The following is a 19,217-nucleotide window of genomic DNA, read 5'->3' as shown; positions in this document are numbered from 1 at the left end:
TTCGCACCTATATAAAGAGTATATATATATATATATCTGTATGAATGTGTTTGGGTGTCTGTCTGATACACACACTAACCATGATCTGGACGTGGTCCTCGAGAGAGGTGTGAAAGTGTAATTCAGACATGGGAAACCGTGAGAGTTGGGAAGAGAGGGGGGAGGCAAGGAGAGACTCACAGATCGATTCTCTGTAATGTTCCTGGCACAAAAATGTCATGCTGACACGTTTTGGTCTCAATCTCATAACTGATGTAGCAGTTAGCAGACCACTGGCAGGGCATTGACACCTTGGTCAGAACTGATGTAGCAGTTAGCAGACCACTGGCAGGGCATTGACACCTTGGTCAGAACTGGTGTAGCAGTTAGCAGACCACTGGCAGGGCATTGACACTTTGGTCAGAACTGGTGTAGCAGCTAGCAGACCACTGGCAGGGCATTGACCCCTTGGTCAGAACTGATGTAGCAGTTAGCAGACCACTGGCAGGGCATTGACACCTTGGTCAGAACTGGTGTAGCAGTTAGCAGACCACTGGCAGGGCATTAACACTTTGGTCAGAACTGGTGTAGCAGCTAGCAGACCACTGGCAGGGCATTGACCCCTTGGTCAGAACTGATGTAGCAGTTAGCAGACCACTGGCAGGGCATTGACACCTTGGTCAGAACTGGTGTAGCAGTTAGCAGACCACTGGCAGGGCATTGACACCTTGGTCAGAACTGGTGTAGCAGTTAGCAGACCACTGGCAGGGCATTGACACCTTGGACAGAAACAGATTACGTGGTAACAACTGAAGCATGATGGACCAGTGTTTCCCAAACTGTATTCCGCGGAACTGTAGGCCTGAATGGCTGTTCCACGAACTACTGGAATAATTAACTAGTAGGCCACCACGCGAATTAATCTCTCCGAGAAAGGAAGCAAAGTGTTCCGCTAAATACTCAGAATGTGCAAAGTGTTCCGCTAAATACTCAGAATGTGCAAAGTGTTCCGCTAAATACTCAGAATGTGCAAAGTGTTCCGCTAAATACTCAGAATGTGCAAAACGTTCCGTAAAGAAAAAAGTTTGGGAAACACTGACCTAGACATTTACACACAATGGAACTAATTACCATGATAGTTTATGTTGTATATCTCTGAAACTGAAAAGCTAGACCACAATGCACAGCACAATTGTAGTTTCACTTCACTATACATAAACGTGATTGAAATTTCTTCACACTTTTATTGATATATACAAACTAGATTCTTTTTTTTTCCTTAGTGCACGGATAGGAAGTGGTTATTTAAAAAAAAATCTTGGCCAAACTTCCGAAATTTGGTACACCTTATTCAGGGCGGCCCTAGGCAAAATGAATAGGGTGGCCCCAAATGTAAGAAAAAGAAAAGACATAATAATTATACATGAACGATCCATGATCACCTGCTTCTGGGTTTGCTTTTCTCAAAAAAAGGAAGAAACAATGGTCTTCTAAAAATTTATTTTAAAATGTAGGTCTTAACATTCGTGAATAAAATTTGAATCATAGTAGAGACTTTGAGCTAGGCTAGTAGACACAGAGTCAAAGAGTTCTGCTTTATATGAGATTTCATCCAATGTTTTGCTTAAAAAAATTTGCTACAGTCCTGTGCGAAGCGCCCCCACCAATCGGGGGCTTAGGCGCTGTCTAATTTGCCTATGCCTAAGGCTGGCCCTGACTGGAGACACCAAAAAGGATGTAAATCCCAAACACATTTTCTTATTTTATGTTATCGACCTTACAGATACGAGGTTTTTCATATTTCACGGGAATGGAAGTCCGTCCATGATCTATGCACCATTCTCTTTCTTGGCGTGAGTTTGAATCCAATTACCGTCTAATAAATTGACTTTTGTTTTTGTTGAAAACCTCGAGACTGGTCAGACAGATGACGGAACGGTCAAATAAAGATAATTTCCAATGTTACAATGGAATGGAGTGGTGTACATGCCCCGAGATTTTCAGATGTTAGATCCGATGACCCAATGTCCAATCATCGTTTTAGGTCAAAAGATAACAGAATTAGAGTTTGAAGAGTAAAATTTGTGATTTCTACAAGTAGAAATAATGAAACTACAAATAGCACACAATCAAGCAATATACACAATATAATTTAAATTCAAAAACAATTTCTGAATGAAAGACTTAACATGAAACTTGAAACTTTTGAACTTCTTCTCTTAATATAGGCTTTAAAATCGAAAGTTCTCGTAGCGGAAATAACATTTGAACTTTTCATTTCTAATTAACCGTCTTTTAATGTTGACTATTCTGTGTAGAAACTCGAATCTTCAAGAAGCCAATATATAAACAAACATCCTGTTTATACTCGACACTGACACGTACAACACGGGATGGAATGTTTAGTTGTTGTTTTTGTTCCCTAATATAGACCATTTTGTGAACATACAAGGATGTTTCGTTCCTTAATTACAAAAAAAAAAATGAAGTATTTTTGATCAACTGCTATGATTGTTTAGTTACTCAAAAAGTCAAAACACAAAATTGAACTCGTTAAAACCTTTTTTTTTAATGTCTCCATTTATTACAAGTCTCCATTCGTTAGTGAACATCAGCGGGGGGAGGGGGGCTCAGATATCACTTCGGTAATAACGAAATGCTCACTTGTTTCTTGTCCTCGACAAAGTACCAAGGTACTCTCAACAGGCTATGGGAATGAAATATGAAAACATGTACGTTTGAACAGGTTGGTATACTGTTGTTAATACCATATAAGTACAAATAGTTTAAAGCACTGTTTTTAATATAAAATTCGTACTGATAGATCAATAACCAACTGTTAATAAATATACGGACTAATACATTAATAAACTGTTTCTTATACCTTATTGGTACACATAGAGCAATTAACTGTTTCTTATACCCTATTGGTACACATAGAGCAATAAACTGCTTCTTATACCCTATTCGTACACATAGAGCAATAAACTGTTTCTTATACCCTATTCGTACACATAGAGCAATAAACTGTTTCTTATACCCTATTCGTACACATAGAGCAATAAACTGCTTTTAATATTATCTTCGGTGAATGTCAATCAATGTGGAATATCGTATTCATAGAGACACTAGAATCAGACACATTAATCTCCATGTTAATGCATGCACACTCCAGACGGAACAGAGGCATGGCCTATTACCAGATACATTCATTAAGCAGGTCCACGTTTTGTTACAGCTCAATCAACAAAGCTCAAGATAAATGGAACTCGCAATGCGTTAATAGAAATGCATAACTAGAGAGTGGAAAACGAATAATCCAAAGAAACAGTCAAACATGAAACATTATAATGATTTTTTTTTCAAAATTACCACAAAGTAAATTTATGCAGGAACTGTTGATACATTTGATAGACCTACGTTTTTAATTATATTACTTTTGTATTTGAGTTTGTGTGTGCAAACATAGCACCATGAAACAGATCGTTTATTCTTTGCTCTATTTTTTTTCTGTCCTCCTCTCTTCCCTATCTATAAGTCCAACTAGTTATTGCATATGTTGTTGAGTTATTTGGTTTGTACTCTCTTCGTGACTAGGGCTTGAAAACTTGTTCATGTGACTGTGGAGCCTTACTTCGGAGAGACACTCCCGTCCATTAGAATATATTACGTAAACATGTATGCTACAATTACATGTTTCAAAAGATCAGGTCAGGTATTTAAAAGAAACAACCATTGCTAAATAAGCCAATAGATTTCTACTATCGAGGAAGACAGTAGAAACGATTTGATATACAATGTAGCAGCATTTTCAGACAAAATTGTCAGGTAGCCTTCGACACAACATTCAAATCCATTGGATAGTCATCTGAAATGAATAGGAAGTACGACACCATTTTGTGTTAACGTTGCTAAAATGATCTAGCACTGGTTAGAAATGTACAGCATTGGATAAACCAGAAGTGCCATTGAAAGACATATTTTAGTTTGTAATGAAACGAATTTAGAAATCATACAAAAGATGCACTCGTACTAGAAAAGAACTACTTGACAGTATAGACCCCCCTCCCCCTAATACTGTGATGGTCATTGATGGAGTGTATGTGTTTGATAAGTACTACATTTTCAGATGTTTGTTCCATGTACATAATTGTGATAGTTCGACGAATGAACCAATGGCTAGAGATGTCACGTCATCACTAAACGTAAACGCGTTTTTTCCTCTTTCTACTAACAGCGAAGTACAGTCAAACTTTTGTATTCTTCTGAGTATCATCAAACTATTTTAGAGGCAAACTCGAAAGGTGAAAAGCGCTATTAGTTTTGTATAGTACATCAGTTCATTACTGGTTAGATCTCTGAAACTAAAAGCGCTTTTCAAAATTACTTTTAGTTACTTTTAGTCTTCTGAAATCTAACCCTTTTTGTTTTAAAGTGTGAAAAAAACAGTTATAATAGTAATAACAGCAGACCTTAACCGCGTAACTGTTTCCACTTAATACTCATATATTCGTCCATATACTTGTGAATAAAGAATGAGACATTAAGAGAAATCAGTTGCTGTGACAACGCCGTGCTCCTGAACCGTAACTGGCAGTAATCAGTTTATTCATTTAGCAGACAGGAGGTCTCGCATTGAACTACTGCGTTCATTCATTCATGCATTCAGTCCATCATCTGATTTTTTGTTTCATTTTATTATTATTATTTCTCATTTTATTATAATCTCTAACTCTGATGTTTCTCTTTCTTTCTCTCTCCTCGTTCTCTCCTTCCCTGCCTCTCTCTCTCTCTCTTTCTCTCTGTCAATATATTCCACGTAGTTTTTTTTGTGTGTATTATTTATTAAGTATCGATTAATTCCCTGGTACACGTCGATTCAGCATTTGAGCGCTGAGCTCATCAGAACATTGTTTGACTTGCAGACTCAACATGTCACACTGGACCTCTCACACTAGACTTGACACGGTCTGCCTGTCACACTGGACCTCTCACACTGGACTTGTCACGGTCTGCTTGTTACACTAGACTGTCACACACTGATCCTCTCTATCTGAGCACATCACAATAGGTCTATCTAACTGGATTTACCATTTACCACGTACTGACACTGTCACATTGGACATGTCACGCTAGACTTGTCACGCTGGGCTTATCACACTGGACTGCCACTGTCGCTTTGTTGATTTATGTGTGTAGATCTCCCGTAGAGACGCTTAGGCTGAGGTGCCACTGTATTAATGGAAGCTTAACTTTGCTTTGAATAAGGAATACGCGTAGAGAATATGCGCTTGAAATCTTTCAATCTGGCAGACAATGAAAATGCAATAAATAAATCTTTGAACCATATCATGATACACTCAATAAACATGTACATGTACCTATTTTTATTATTAGCCTTTTTTTTTGCATATTGTCAACATTACATTCTAGGTCTTAACATCTCATTTTATTTTATACCTGCTATTATACTCTCGTATGGCAACCAACAAGGACACTGCAATATTCCCTCTCCTAAGTACATATAATTTTAAAAATCTGTTTCCATTTTCAAGCGTTTTGAAGTATATTTTGGGAATGTTTTGAGGGCTTTTTATTGTTTTTTTAGTGGCTCCCATAAGCAGAAGTTTTGCTCTGTCTGTTTGCCCGTCTGTCTTTAGTAGCGATACACGAATGCTTAAGTGTAACTGAGATTGCGACTGGCCCATGAGGGATGCCCACGAGTTTGTGTAACACCAATCTCTTCAATATCTTTTTTTTTTCTTATCTCACGATATTAAAATATTTTGAGTCTTTAATGATAAATAGACTTCGTGGTTTTATTTTTTTTTTTTTTTTATTTCTTGACTTTTTAATATAGTCAGTCCTTAAAAAATATTGTTAATAAGTTTATTTTAAATTTCTTATTTTTGTTGACTAAAATACAAAGTGAAAAAAAAAGAAAAGTATGTTATTTAAATGTAATGATATACCGGGCAGATGATGTAAAAGCACCAAAATTCAAAATGACAATCTTCACCTCGATTTGAACTCGAGACTACCTGGTTGATAAGGCAAGTGCTTTACCCCTCCATATATGAAGAACTACAACGTGGGTGTATGTGAAGTTATTTACAAGTTGACCAAAAAATGTGCTTCTTCAAAGTAAGGGGAGGAAGGGGGGCACATTCCCCATTCTCGTGTCCTCAAATTTGATGCAGGCGTTTCCTTGCAGATGAAGTCTTCATTAACATACACATATTGAAAAAAAAAAGCGCTCATGACGTCACCGCAAGAGTTCTGTCGTCTGCACGGTGCTTGTTTCTGTCCAATGTCACTCTGTCACATTGTCACGCTGTCACTCTGAACGATTCCTAAATTAGAACAGAAGAAACTGCTTGAAAGTAGAAAAAGCGAATCCAGAAATCGTCTGCCAAACGTAAGATATGAATGAGGAAGGAAGAAATAATGATTGACCAATCACATGCTGCTTTGGTTGAGATAAACATGCATGATGGGATGCACACACAAGCACACTGTTAGACACCTTATTTATATAGGTTAGTTATTTTAGCGACGCACCATAGATGACGCATATTGAACGGGACTAGTGACGTTTGGGATATGTTGGGTTAGAGACCGGAAAATCAGTTAGCAATAGAATATTCCAGGGTAACGACGTGTTTAGTGACAGAGACTTCTACTGTGTCCTTTTATCAGAATAAATTCATGTGAACTTATTCATCAGTGTTGACTACATCTCTTCACCTGTTAAAACAGGTGTTGTTTTATTCTTGTTTGGCTTGTCGTTCAACTGCACGTAATACACCCGAACAATTACACCCAAACGATTGCAGAGTAATTGGTTGACTTCAAGACAGCCTGAATTAGCAACATCACAGTGGCGACCCCGAACCTCGAAGCCGGACCCCTGATGAAGACGAACATCGAACCGGACCTCGAAGCAGAACGTTTACTCAGGTGAGGGTCGTGCACTCGAATATATAAGATTTCATCGGAGTACGGCTGAACACAGCAGTATCGCAGAGTGACTTTGTTCTAGATCTACATGCAGTCGTCGCCTGTTTGATCGCACGTTCAACGAGCCGTTAACTCAGGGTGACCTTCGTCAGGACAGTAATCATCGTAACGTCTGGTCTACTTAACCAGTATATTCTCAAAGCCTGATCTTCATATGCTGAATCGACCTACAACCAGAGAAACCGTTCATTCATAACGGGTGAGAGATCGTTAGTGAACCTGTTGGACATATTTTTTTTTCTTCGTCATAGGAGCCACATCGAGTATCAAGTTTTACCTCGTCAGTTTCGAGAAGGACAGTTTGCCCGCTGTCAGAAGTATTGTGAGTACTACAAGTTTGGTAGCTAACTAAATCGAAATCGCTCTGTCGTCTTACCCTTGGAGAGATTCTTGTGGAGCAGTTTGCTCATTGAACCGGTTGCTTGCCACGTTTATAACGGTCACTGTGTCTAACCTTTGGAAGGTTAGTAAAATCGTATTTGCTGAACATTGATATATCTAATATTCGTCGGTCTAGACGATATCTAGACTTGTTGATAGTGAAGTTGTGGAAACAGCTACGTCCACTTAATTTCGTAGAAAACCGTTAATCGTCTAACGGAACGTCGTCGGAGGTGACCTTGGTTTCACCTAGTCTACATTGGACAGTTTGGTCTAGTGAAGCAACGTACAACAGCAAACTTCGTCGTACTACCAGAGTAGCAGCAGAAGCAGTGAACTATTCTTAGAGAACCGTTATTCGTCAGCCCAGATCAAGTCATCGTCAAGAAAGCCGTTATTCGTCAGCCCAGATCAAGTCATCGTCAAGAAATTCGTTATTCGTCAGTCGTCCAGATCAAGTTGCCGTCAAGAGACTGTTATTTATCAGTAGTCGTCTACACAAGTCAAGTCATCGCCAGAAGAACCGTTAACCTATTCGTCAGTAACTGTGTACACAAGGTCGTCGGAACTACACATATGGTCATCAACAGTCGTCGAAGAAACTAGAACATTTTGCTGTGGCATATCAGGACATCTGTGGCATTACGTGGGATACTGGTAGCACCGGAGAACAGAGTCAGAACTGGAAGAGAGGCAGTGGAATTTGTTGTGATCTAGCATATTCGGGAGTCCGAACAAAGGGATCTTTCTTATCAAAAGCTAAGTGCCATTTTTCTTATTAGTATATGTTTAGATTGCCCTTAGAAATAGATTTTGTCTAAATTTGGTATGTTAGCCTGAGTAAATTCAGGTGGTGCTGAAGCCTTAAACCCGTTCGGGGTAAAGACATAATTTAGATGAAAAGCTATATTATACGTTTAGAGTTGTAATTTGTTTTGTTTGTGTAAACGTCATATCCGTTGTTGCCTGGTTACTTCGTGACGTTATCATTGTGTGCCATATTGTCATATCCCAACCCATAGTGATAGTCTCATTTAATTATTTCATTTGTTTATATTATTTTTAAATTATTTATTTTTATTAATTTAATTAGATCTGTATTTTTTTTCACTTAATGATAGAAAGTGCGGGTAGGATTCTTTTACTGTGAATCAGACTAAAATAATTTTAGTTTGAGCGGTTAAAATCAAATATGATTTTGCCATGAGAATAATGCCGAAACTGGCTATGTAGTCAAACACTATCGTCTGGCTAAATTTAGATCTGCAAATTGTTGTACATCTCTTTGGTACAATTAAATTATCTAGACTCGAATTTGGAATATTATTAACTGAAAGATGAATGAAGGTAGTACATTCTAGATATATATATCTTGTTGAAGATATATTTGACACTGTATACACATATTTATTTCGCATGGTTAAATAGAACCATAATTTCTGGATCTAGATCTATCTTATCTACTCTAGACAGTCTTAGAGTCTACTGAGTACTCTCTAGACACCTCAGTCACATCAAATTTTAAAATTGATCATAGTTATTCATACTAGATCTAAAAGTCATAGTGCTCTTGATAACTAGATCTAAATGGTATTATTATACATACTATAATATACTAGATTTAAATTTGTGTGATACTAGATCTAATATACAGATTTGAATATAACCATAATAACTCAGACTAGACTTACACATTTACTAAATCTATAGATAGAGACATAACACTTAAAACTTGCATAAAAGTGTGTAAAAACTTTTAAAGTATAGCCATAACCAATATAGGCTAAGTAAAAATATATATAAAATAAAATACAATGGCTACATCATCATATGTGGACCTTAAGGAGGTTAAGGAAACAGCTATGCAAGATGGAAAGGCCATGGAGTTAAAAGGAAAGGATTTAGCAGCTTATGTACAGCAAGTTGTGAGGGAAGAAACAGAACGTCAAAGACAAGAGATAGAAAGACAAGAAGAAAGGCAAGACAAAGAGAGAGAAAAAATTAGAGAACATGAAGCTAAAATGGAGAAAATGAGATTGGATGCAGCACAAGCCAGAGCTCAAACTGAACAAGGAAATAACACAAATAACTCAAATAATTATACCACTCAAAGAGACAACCCTAATTCGCAAACATGGCTAAAGAGAAAGATACAAAGTTTTGATGAACAGAAGGATGACATTGGGGATTTTCTGAAAAGATATGAGGCAAAAATGTCTACATTTAATATGCCTGAAGAAGAATGGTCTGAAATACTGATAGACTTCGTTCATGGTCAAGCTCTAACAATATGCCAAAATCATGACCATCATATTGATGATAGCTATCAGGTTTTAAAAAGAGAGTTATTGAATGCATATGGTCATAATGCTACAACTTTTAGAAAGAAATATTTTGACAATATACCATCATTAGAAATAGAACCCCAAACTACCATTAATATGGAAAAGGATTTTTTCAATAAGTGGGTAAAATTAGAAAAAGTGATAAATTCGTATGAGGGATTAAAAAATTTTATTTTAGTGGACAACTTTGTAAATAAATGTGATCCTCAGTTACAATCTTTTATTAAAGAAAGAAACCCCAAAACTATAGATGAAATAACAGAGATAATGAGAGTATACAAAAATGCCTATCCAAATAAACCATTTTCTGATAGAGATAAGAGCAAAGTAGATTTAATAGGATACACCAAAGAAAATGTTGATAGAAGTAGAAATAGAAACAGATCAAATAGTGGAAATAGAAAATATAGTGAAATAACCTGTTTTAAATGTCAAGGAAAAGGTCATATAGCAGCTAACTGTAGAAGAGGGAATAGTAGGTCTGGAAGTAGAAATAGATACAATGAACAAAATAACAGTAGATATAGGAGTAGAGATAGGAATGACAAGGGAAATTATAGAAATAGGAGTTACAGTAGGGAATACAAAAATAAAGGTACAGATAGGATATATTTCATAGAAGGAAATAGGAACAATTTTGCAGTGTACCCAGGGTTTGTAGATAGAATTCCGGTGGAATTAATCAGGGATTCAGGTTGTAACACCTTGGCAGTAAAAACTAAATTTGTCAAACCTCATTGGTATAAAGGGTTTACTAAGAAAGTAGAATTAGCAGATGGCACCGTAAGGGAATTTAAAGCTATAAGGGTATACATTGAAACTCCATTTTTCACTGGTTATTGTGATGGCATCGCAATACCAGAAATGAGATATGATATGTTAGTAGGAAACATAAAAGGAGTTAAAGAATGTTCAAGAAAAGAATTAGAAGACTGGCAAAACAAATACAAAAACATAAGACAAAATCATGAAAACATAGAAACACAAAATATAACAAGTATGATAATAACAAGATCAATGGATAAACAAGATAAGAAACAGGAAAATACAATAAATGTAATAAGTAATGATGAAGAAGAAGAAACCAGTAATGTAATACAAATAGAAAATACAGATGTTAAGGAAAAAGAGATAGAAAATGAAACACAAAATAGTCTTGAAACACAAATATCTCAAAGTGAAAAAGAAACAACACCCACATTTGCATTAGAACAAATGAATGACAATATTATTGGGAAAATTTATTCAAGAATATTAGATAAAAACAATAATAATCCAATGGAGAAATTTTGTATAGAGAATAAAATATTGTTTAGACAAACAAGTAATGATAACAAGAAAATAAAACAACTTGTCTTACCACAGAAATATTGGAAAGATGTTTTAATCATGACACATGATAATAATTTAGCAGCACATAGGGGAGTAAAGAAATGTTATAGGAATTTGTCAAAACAAGTATTTTGGCCCAAAATGAAAGCAACAATAAACAAATACATAAACTCATGTGACATATGTCAAAAGAGATCTAACAAAAGCCTAGTGAATAAAGCACCTATTCAAGAAATGGATGAACCTACAGCACCATTTCAGAAAGTATCTATTGATTTAATAGGTCCTTTAATTCAAACTGAAAATAATAACAAATACATTCTAACAGTAATAGACATGTTTAGTAGATACCCAGAGGCAATCCCATTATCAAATACAAGTGCAGAAAATATCATTAATGCCATAACTCAAAAAGTAATTACAAGACATGGTATACCTAAAATTATATTGAGTGATCAGGGATCTCAGTTTAAGTCAGAACAATTTAAGAAATGGACTAAACAATATAATATACAACACATATACTCTTCAGAGAGTAACGGTTTATGTGAACGATATGGTGGTTCATTAAAAAGATCACTAACAAAGATAATTCAGAATAATCAGAACAAGTGGGATCATTACATTAACTATGTACTATTTGCTCATAGAAACAACATCCATGAAGCAACACAATTTTCACCATATGAAATAATACATGGAAGAAAACCCAGAGATGAATTAGATGTTTTTAAAGAAAATCTAATAGGCAATGAGAATAAATTAAATAATGACAGTGAAACAACAATCACAACAGAATTGAAAGAAATATGGACTCAAGCATATAACAACAATAAGAAGTACAAACAAAGTGCTCATGAGAATATAAATAAGAAAAGACAATTGAAAACACTAGAAGTAGGAAACAATGTATTAATATTAATAAATGACCTGAAAAATAAAATTGGTAAACAATGGAAAGGTCCATTTAAGGTGATAAAACAAATTAGTGATGTGAATTATCAAATTGAAATAAATGGGAAAATTAAAACATATCACATAAATAATTTGAAACTGTATCATGATAGAGAAGATGAGTTAATACAAAACATTCAGGAGGAAATAGAAAATAAATTTTCAGAAAGAGAAGAATGCTTGATGATAATAACAAATGAAAATCACAATGAAAATGATATTAAGGAAATACCTGTAATAGAAACAAAAGAGAATCAAACTTGGCAAAAGATTAATCTTAATAATCTAACTAAGGAAAAGTCAAAAGACATAACTAAAATAATACAGGAATACAAAGAAATTTTTTCCAGCATACCAGGAAAAACTAATATCATTAAACATGACATTAAAGTAACAGATCCAAAACCTATCAAGCTTAAGCCATATAGAATACCGCTACATTTACAAGACAAAGTAAAGAAAGAAATAGACAATTTACTAGAATCAGGTATAATTGAGCCATCAACATCTCCTTATGCTTCACCAATTGTGATAGCCAAAAAGAAGAATGGAGATATAAGGTTATGTATTGATTATAGGAAACTTAACAACATCACAGAATTTGACCCATATCCAATGCCAAATATAGAGGATATTTTACATAAATTAAATGGAGCAAAATTTTTTACTAAATTGGATTTAACTAAAGGTTATTGGCAAATACCTTTAACAGAAAATGCAAAACCTTACACAGCATTTGTAACACCATATGGTATTTTTCAATGGAATTATATGAGTTTTGGATTAGTAAATGCACCTGCCACATTCAATAGAATGATGAACATGATAATTGGAAACAAAGAAAATGTTATTTGCTATTTGGATGACATATGTATTTTTAATAATAGTTGGGAGGAACATTTGGTAGATGTAAAAGAAGTATTCAAAATAATAAAAGAAAGTGGACTTACAATTCAAGCAGAAAAAGTAGAAATAGGATTGGAGGAAATAATTTTCTTAGGACATAAAGTAAATAACAACATGATTAGCCCTATTGAAGATAACATAAAGAAAGTACTTAATATTGAAATACCTACAACAAAAAGACAAATTAAAAGCATATTGGGAATAGTAAATTATTACAGAAAGTTTATAAAGAACTTAGCAGAAATAGTGAATCCATTAAATGACTTACTTAAAAAAGGAAAACCTCAAAAAGTAGTTTGTAATGAGGAATGTGTGAAAGCTATTGACAGAATTAAAGATGTTTTTAGTCATGAACTAATATTAAGACTACCTGATAAAGACAAAATATTTTATGTCACAACTGATGCATCTGGTAATGCTATTGGTGGTTGTCTAATGCAGAACTATGATAACTTACATCCTATATTATATGTAAGTAGAAAATTGTCAGAGGCAGAGAAAAAATATAGTGTCATTGAAAGAGAAGCCTTAGCTGTAATATGGGTAATTACTAAGCTAGAGAGCTATTTAATAGGAAGGAAATTCATATTATTAACTGATCATAAACCTATTCAGTATATACAGCAAAAGAGCATGAAAAACAGTCGTGTTTATAGATGGTTCTTAGCACTACAGGAATATAAATTTGAAGTGAAAGCTATTAGTGGATCTGTGAATATTGTAGCTGATCTATTGTCTAGAATGACATTGAAGTGAAATAATTTTGTAAATAAACTATGATTATATTGAGTATGTAATATATATTAATATATTGACACCATTTATATGTTATGGAAAAGGGAGATAAGTAAATTTGATGTTAAGCGTTTAAAAGTAAGTATGGATATTTTTTTTTGTGTGTGAATCATTTCATATATCATTGACAAAAGTTAGTTCTATGGAAAAGGGTGAGTATAAAAGAAAAATGGACAAAAGCGTATAAAAGGGTGGTAAGAAAAAAAAAATTTACTGAATGTGTAAATAAAGTTTATAATTGTTTTTTGAAATATTGTATTTTATCAGATTACTACCAGTAAAGAACATTTGAGTTGTGTGACGTACCCATAAGATGCCACATTTTCCTATATGATGAACTGTATACTAATGAAGATGATTCTGGAATGTTATGAACTGTTATGAACATTGACTTGAATATGAGGAACTGTCAAGATGAAGATGTCAAGATGAAGAGATCAAGATTTTATGTTTGTGGTCTTCCCCGTAAATTGAAAATGCCCTTGTAAGACTTGACAGTAGAGGAAAAATATTGACATATTTTTTTTTTCAAGGGGGGGAGGAATCTGTTAGACACCTTATTTATATAGGTTAGTTATTTTAGCGACGCACCATAGATGACGCATATTGAACGGGACTAGTGACGTTTGGGATATGTTGGGTTAGAGACCGGAAAATCAGTTAGCAATAGAATATTCCAGGGTAACGACGTGTTTAGTGACAGAGACTTCTACTGTGTCCTTTTATCAGAATAAATTCATGTGAACTTATTCATCAGTGTTGACTACATCTCTTCACCTGTTAAAACAGGTGTTGTTTTATTCTTGTTTGGCTTGTCGTTCAACTGCACGTAATACACCCGAACAATTACACCCAAACGATTGCAGAGTAATTGGTTGACTTCAAGACAGCCTGAATTAGCAACATCACAACACACACATTTAAAAAAAATTGGAAAATAAAGAGTAAAAAGAAACATTTTGTATTTGAACGTGTTTACGTTGTTTTAAAAAAACACACAAGTGCATGATTAGCCATTTTTAGCGGATCCCGAAAGGGGAAAAGACGCTATTTGTTTGTGTGGAATGTCTGTCCTTCCGTCCGTCCGTCCGTCCCGTATAGATTTCGTAAACTAGAAAAGATAGTAAAAATCCGACATCATAATATTTTAGACCATTCAAAGTTCTGATGCAACGGCTACTTTTTTTCTTTTCTGAAAGCGAAAAATCTAATTTTTTAAAATCACTTATGCAAGCAGTTTTTTCATAAAAATACACCACTTTTACAACTATTAACTATTAATAGTAAAAAACACGGGAGGCTCTTTAGTAGGGGAGACTAAAGTTTCAAATATATTCAATACAATTATGCCAATGGTTTTACATTTTTTGTCAATTTGTTTTAGTTTTGTATTGCTAAGTAAAGTAAGTTATGTCATACTAACTACTACATATACAATTTTATTTTATTTTTTTTAAAGAGAAAATATTTATTTAGTATGCATATAAGTTGGTCATAATTTAAAAACAACAATTAATTAGTAGTTTTTCATATATCGCGTGAACTTCAGCGCTAGATAATAATTATAGAACACTTACCTAAAGGAAAAAAATATTTTTTTTACGGAAATGTTTTTTTCTTGATGATTTGAATAAGAGATTGGCCCTTTACAAAACAATTAGATCAGTTAGATATTCATTATTAGACATTAGTTAGGCCAGGTTCACATCTAACTTCACATTTACTTTCACCTTTCAATTGGTCTGCTGGACCGCTGGGCACCACACAAGATCTGACAACCTTCTTTCTCCATTCTTCTCTGTCATTTGTCTTTGATAGAATTTCATTCTGATGTTTTTTCTGAAAATATTGAAACCTTGCTTTTTATCTGCCTGGGTGGGTCACTTCGGGGGACCGATTTTGAGTTTGTGTTTCCACACAAACTATCTTTGTAACCTGGTTATAAAAGAAATCGTCATTTTGAATATCTGACTGAAGTGGAATAATCAAGCACAGTGCAAAGACCACAACAACAATACTTTTCTATTTCTCATAACGTACATGTCGTGTAAGTAAATAACACACTTCTCTCTAAGTAACCGATGTTCATTAGATATCGGATTGAACAAAAAAATACAATAAAATAGTTAGAACTACAAGTATTAAAAGAGTTGCTGCGTCTGGTTCGAATCTCGCGAAGTTTAAACATTCTGTTACTTCAGTGTCTAGTTGGCTTTGTATTTCTGTTAAGTGTAAACAATCTGTTCTTCATTGTTTGATCTTTAGACAGACTCGGACAAATTCGGAAGAATGTTTGTTTATATATAAAATCCAGAATTTTGTTTACATGGAAGCTTAATATTTTTTTGATTACCAAAAATGACGTCACTTCTCGTCTAGTGTACCAGAATAGCTGGAGACTCATTTACACTATACAAAGCATTAAAACATAATGCGGCCAGCTCAGGATGACAGTCATGAATTGCCCGACTTTGAAAAGAATCGACCTGAAAACTATATTCATTCTGTTTACACAAAACTTTGTTAAATTCGAGTCCGTATAGTTTATACAAATATGTCGACATCGCTATAATCTTTTTCGGCTGATGTTTTAGATCAGTGGTACCCAAACTGCTGCCCGCGGACCTTGTGCTATCCGGCTCCTCGATAGCTGTGCTCGCGGTGCATAATGAAATTATTCCTTTGGACTTGACCACATCTTGTGATGCTGCTGCCAAGGATAAACATGTCGGAAATGTATATGGCCCCCGGGCCCGAAAAAGGTTGGTTACCTCTGTAATAGACAACACGTGATGTTGTTTGATGTGTATTCTGTCTTCTTGGATGTTGATCATAAAAATAAATAGAATACAAATATCTTGTTTCCATAACGCGAGCATTGCGCCTGTTGGTTACGGAACATAGAATGCATGACGTCTCTTGGTTCTCACCTCCCTCCTCCCCCCCTCACCCTTCTCTCTTTAGGGGGGGGGAGGTAGGGAGGGACTAGATGCAAAGGTGAGAAGACAGTTATATCATGCAGTTAAAATATGCTGTCAGCATGGGTGCTCTTCGTGAATGGTGCGTTTGTTTCCAATTACTCGGGTGTGCAAAGAAAACACTGCAGCAAGGGTGGGCGCGCTGATACAGTACAACCGGCACTGGGCGGTGATGGTGCATCGTGGAGGCCATGGGAAATGGTTTAGGGTTATGAGATGTTGATGTGTGCACTTGTTCTGAGATGAGTACTTTTACTGATGCTCACAGATGTTGAAGAAGAGGAAGAAAAAAAAGGTGGGCATTGGATAGAAAGAATGATTGAAGTTCATAAGTTTAAATTCAAATCACTTTCAATTTTCTGATCTATGTCAAGGATTTTAGTGATCTTCAGATGTACTTTATCGATGCATTTGTTTGGCAAGTGAATTTTTAAAGTATTTAATTATCACCTCACTCTCTCTGCTTTTATTTGTTTCTGTCTTTCTTTGTCTATTTGCCATTTTCTCTCTCTCTCTCTCTCTCTCATTCTCTCTCTCTTTGCCTCTTTTTTTTTTTCGTTGAGAGTTGAGGGAATTTCCTAATAGATGTGATTCTATAAATAGCCAGCTTTTTGGTGGTGCAGAGTACTGAAGTTAACGATAAACTGTACATTTTGAAAAGGCGTGTCTTATTTCCCTCACTATTACTGCAGAATCAAATGTTAAAGGCCTTTCTCTTTCTAGCCCATTGTAATATCAACATGAATCAAGCATTCAACTATCTATGACAGTAACGCAACTAACAATATGTAAAAAAAAAAAGTTCCCCTATCAGACCTTGCGATCTATGGGGCGGGTGATGTCAAGGTCATCTGTTTCTGTGGCATACGTTGAACGAGGGTGTCATATGGCCAGCACAACGATCGACAACCTTTACTTTTCCCCACCTAATGTCATTAGAACTGGTTAGACTTACGGATCCCAAAAGTCTTCACCAGAATTTGAACCTGGGACCCCCGATTTGGAAGCCAAGCGCTTTACAGCACAGATTTTGGTAGTTAGCTTGGTGTCTCTCTCATTCTCTCACTTTCTTATTCTCTCTTTTAATCTCACAATCTCTCTCTCTCTCTCTTTCTCTCTGTGTGCAATTTCTTCACTCATATTTTTCTGTCGGTGTCTTATTTTTTAATTTAATATTGAAATTCTTTTTGCGTTTGAGTTCATATCTGTGTATTTAAGTGTGTGTGTGTGTGTGCTTTCTTTGTCCTTTTGCGTAACGTTATTTTGAAATCTATTCTATTTTGTTTATACAAATTGTATATAGAGCTAAACAATACAGTTTAAGGTAAAGACAAAAAACAAAGCATCATAATCAATTAAATCTTTTTTGCTGTTCTTGAATGGCACACTGTATATTCATAAAACGCTAACCACAATTGTTTACATATACACTTTATTTAATTGTAAGTTTTTAGTAGATGTTTAATATGTAAAGGCAAAGAGACTTATTTTTCTTGTTACTCATGGTCTGATGCACAGCTGATTTGAACAAAGGTTAGATTGTACGTGAATGACCAAACTGTCAGGGATGTCATTTCTGTCTATACTGTCCCCAAGGGCCAGGAATAGAAACTTGCTGTTTTGTGTACTCACTCGATACCAGAAACATTCTCTACAAAATGCACTGAAGTGATGCTATACAAACTGACTCGATACCATAAACACTCGCTCGATATAATGCAATGACTTAATGCTATACTAACTGACTCGATACCATAAACACTCGCTCGATATAATGCAATGACTTAATGCTATACAAACTGACTCGATACCATAAACACTCGCTCGATATAATGCAATGACTTAATGCTATACTAACTGACTCGATACCATAAACACTCGCTCGATATAATGCAATGACTTAATGCTATACTAACTGACTCGATACCATAAACACTCGCTCGATATAATGCAATGACTTAATGCTATACAAACTGACTCGATACCATAAACACTCGTTCGATATCATGCAATGACTTAATGCTATACTAACTGACTCGATACCATAAACACTAGCTCGATAAAATGCAATGACTTAATGCTATACTAACTGACTGCGATCTACACTTACTGGATACAATGCACTGATGCGGTACAAAGTATTACAAACTTATTCGATTCGATAGTCTAAATCAGGGGTGGGCAACCTTTTCCTTGAGAGGGCCGCATAAAAAAATAATTAGGGAATGGGGGGGGGGCCGCATACATGTGTCTATTTGCCCGTTTGCCCATGTAGCCAGTTCGCTCCTGGTTCTCAGTCAAAGCACGGACTCCATCAGATGTTGCACTTGCCGTTTGGCTCCAACTTTACACTTTCAACACAGCTCTTCATAGTACTGAATAAATACCGGCCTGGGTTTGTGTCTTTGACTCAATGTTTTAAAATAGGAATAATCTTCGTTTACTTTCAACTTTTTTAGAATGACTTGTTTCTTTAGCCTCTTCATCATAAGGGATAAGTGTTAGAAGTCTCTATAATTTATATAGA

At 35.2% G+C, this 19,217-nt stretch overlaps 1 protein-coding gene across 3 annotated transcripts in view; it reads left to right on the top strand.

The window, feature by feature from the left end:
* LOC106070507 (5-hydroxytryptamine receptor-like) overlaps nucleotides 1-19,217 on the top strand; it is a 260,736-nt gene that overhangs the window by 128,592 nt on the left and 112,927 nt on the right. The gene's annotated exons all lie outside the window — the stretch shown is intronic.

Source organism: Biomphalaria glabrata, chromosome 1 (assembly GCF_947242115.1).
Source record: "Biomphalaria glabrata chromosome 1, xgBioGlab47.1, whole genome shotgun sequence".
Lineage (NCBI taxonomy): Eukaryota > Metazoa > Mollusca > Gastropoda > Planorbidae > Biomphalaria > Biomphalaria glabrata.
The sequence above is the reverse complement of the archived record's forward strand: the minus strand, read 5'-3'. Positions and strand labels throughout refer to the sequence as shown.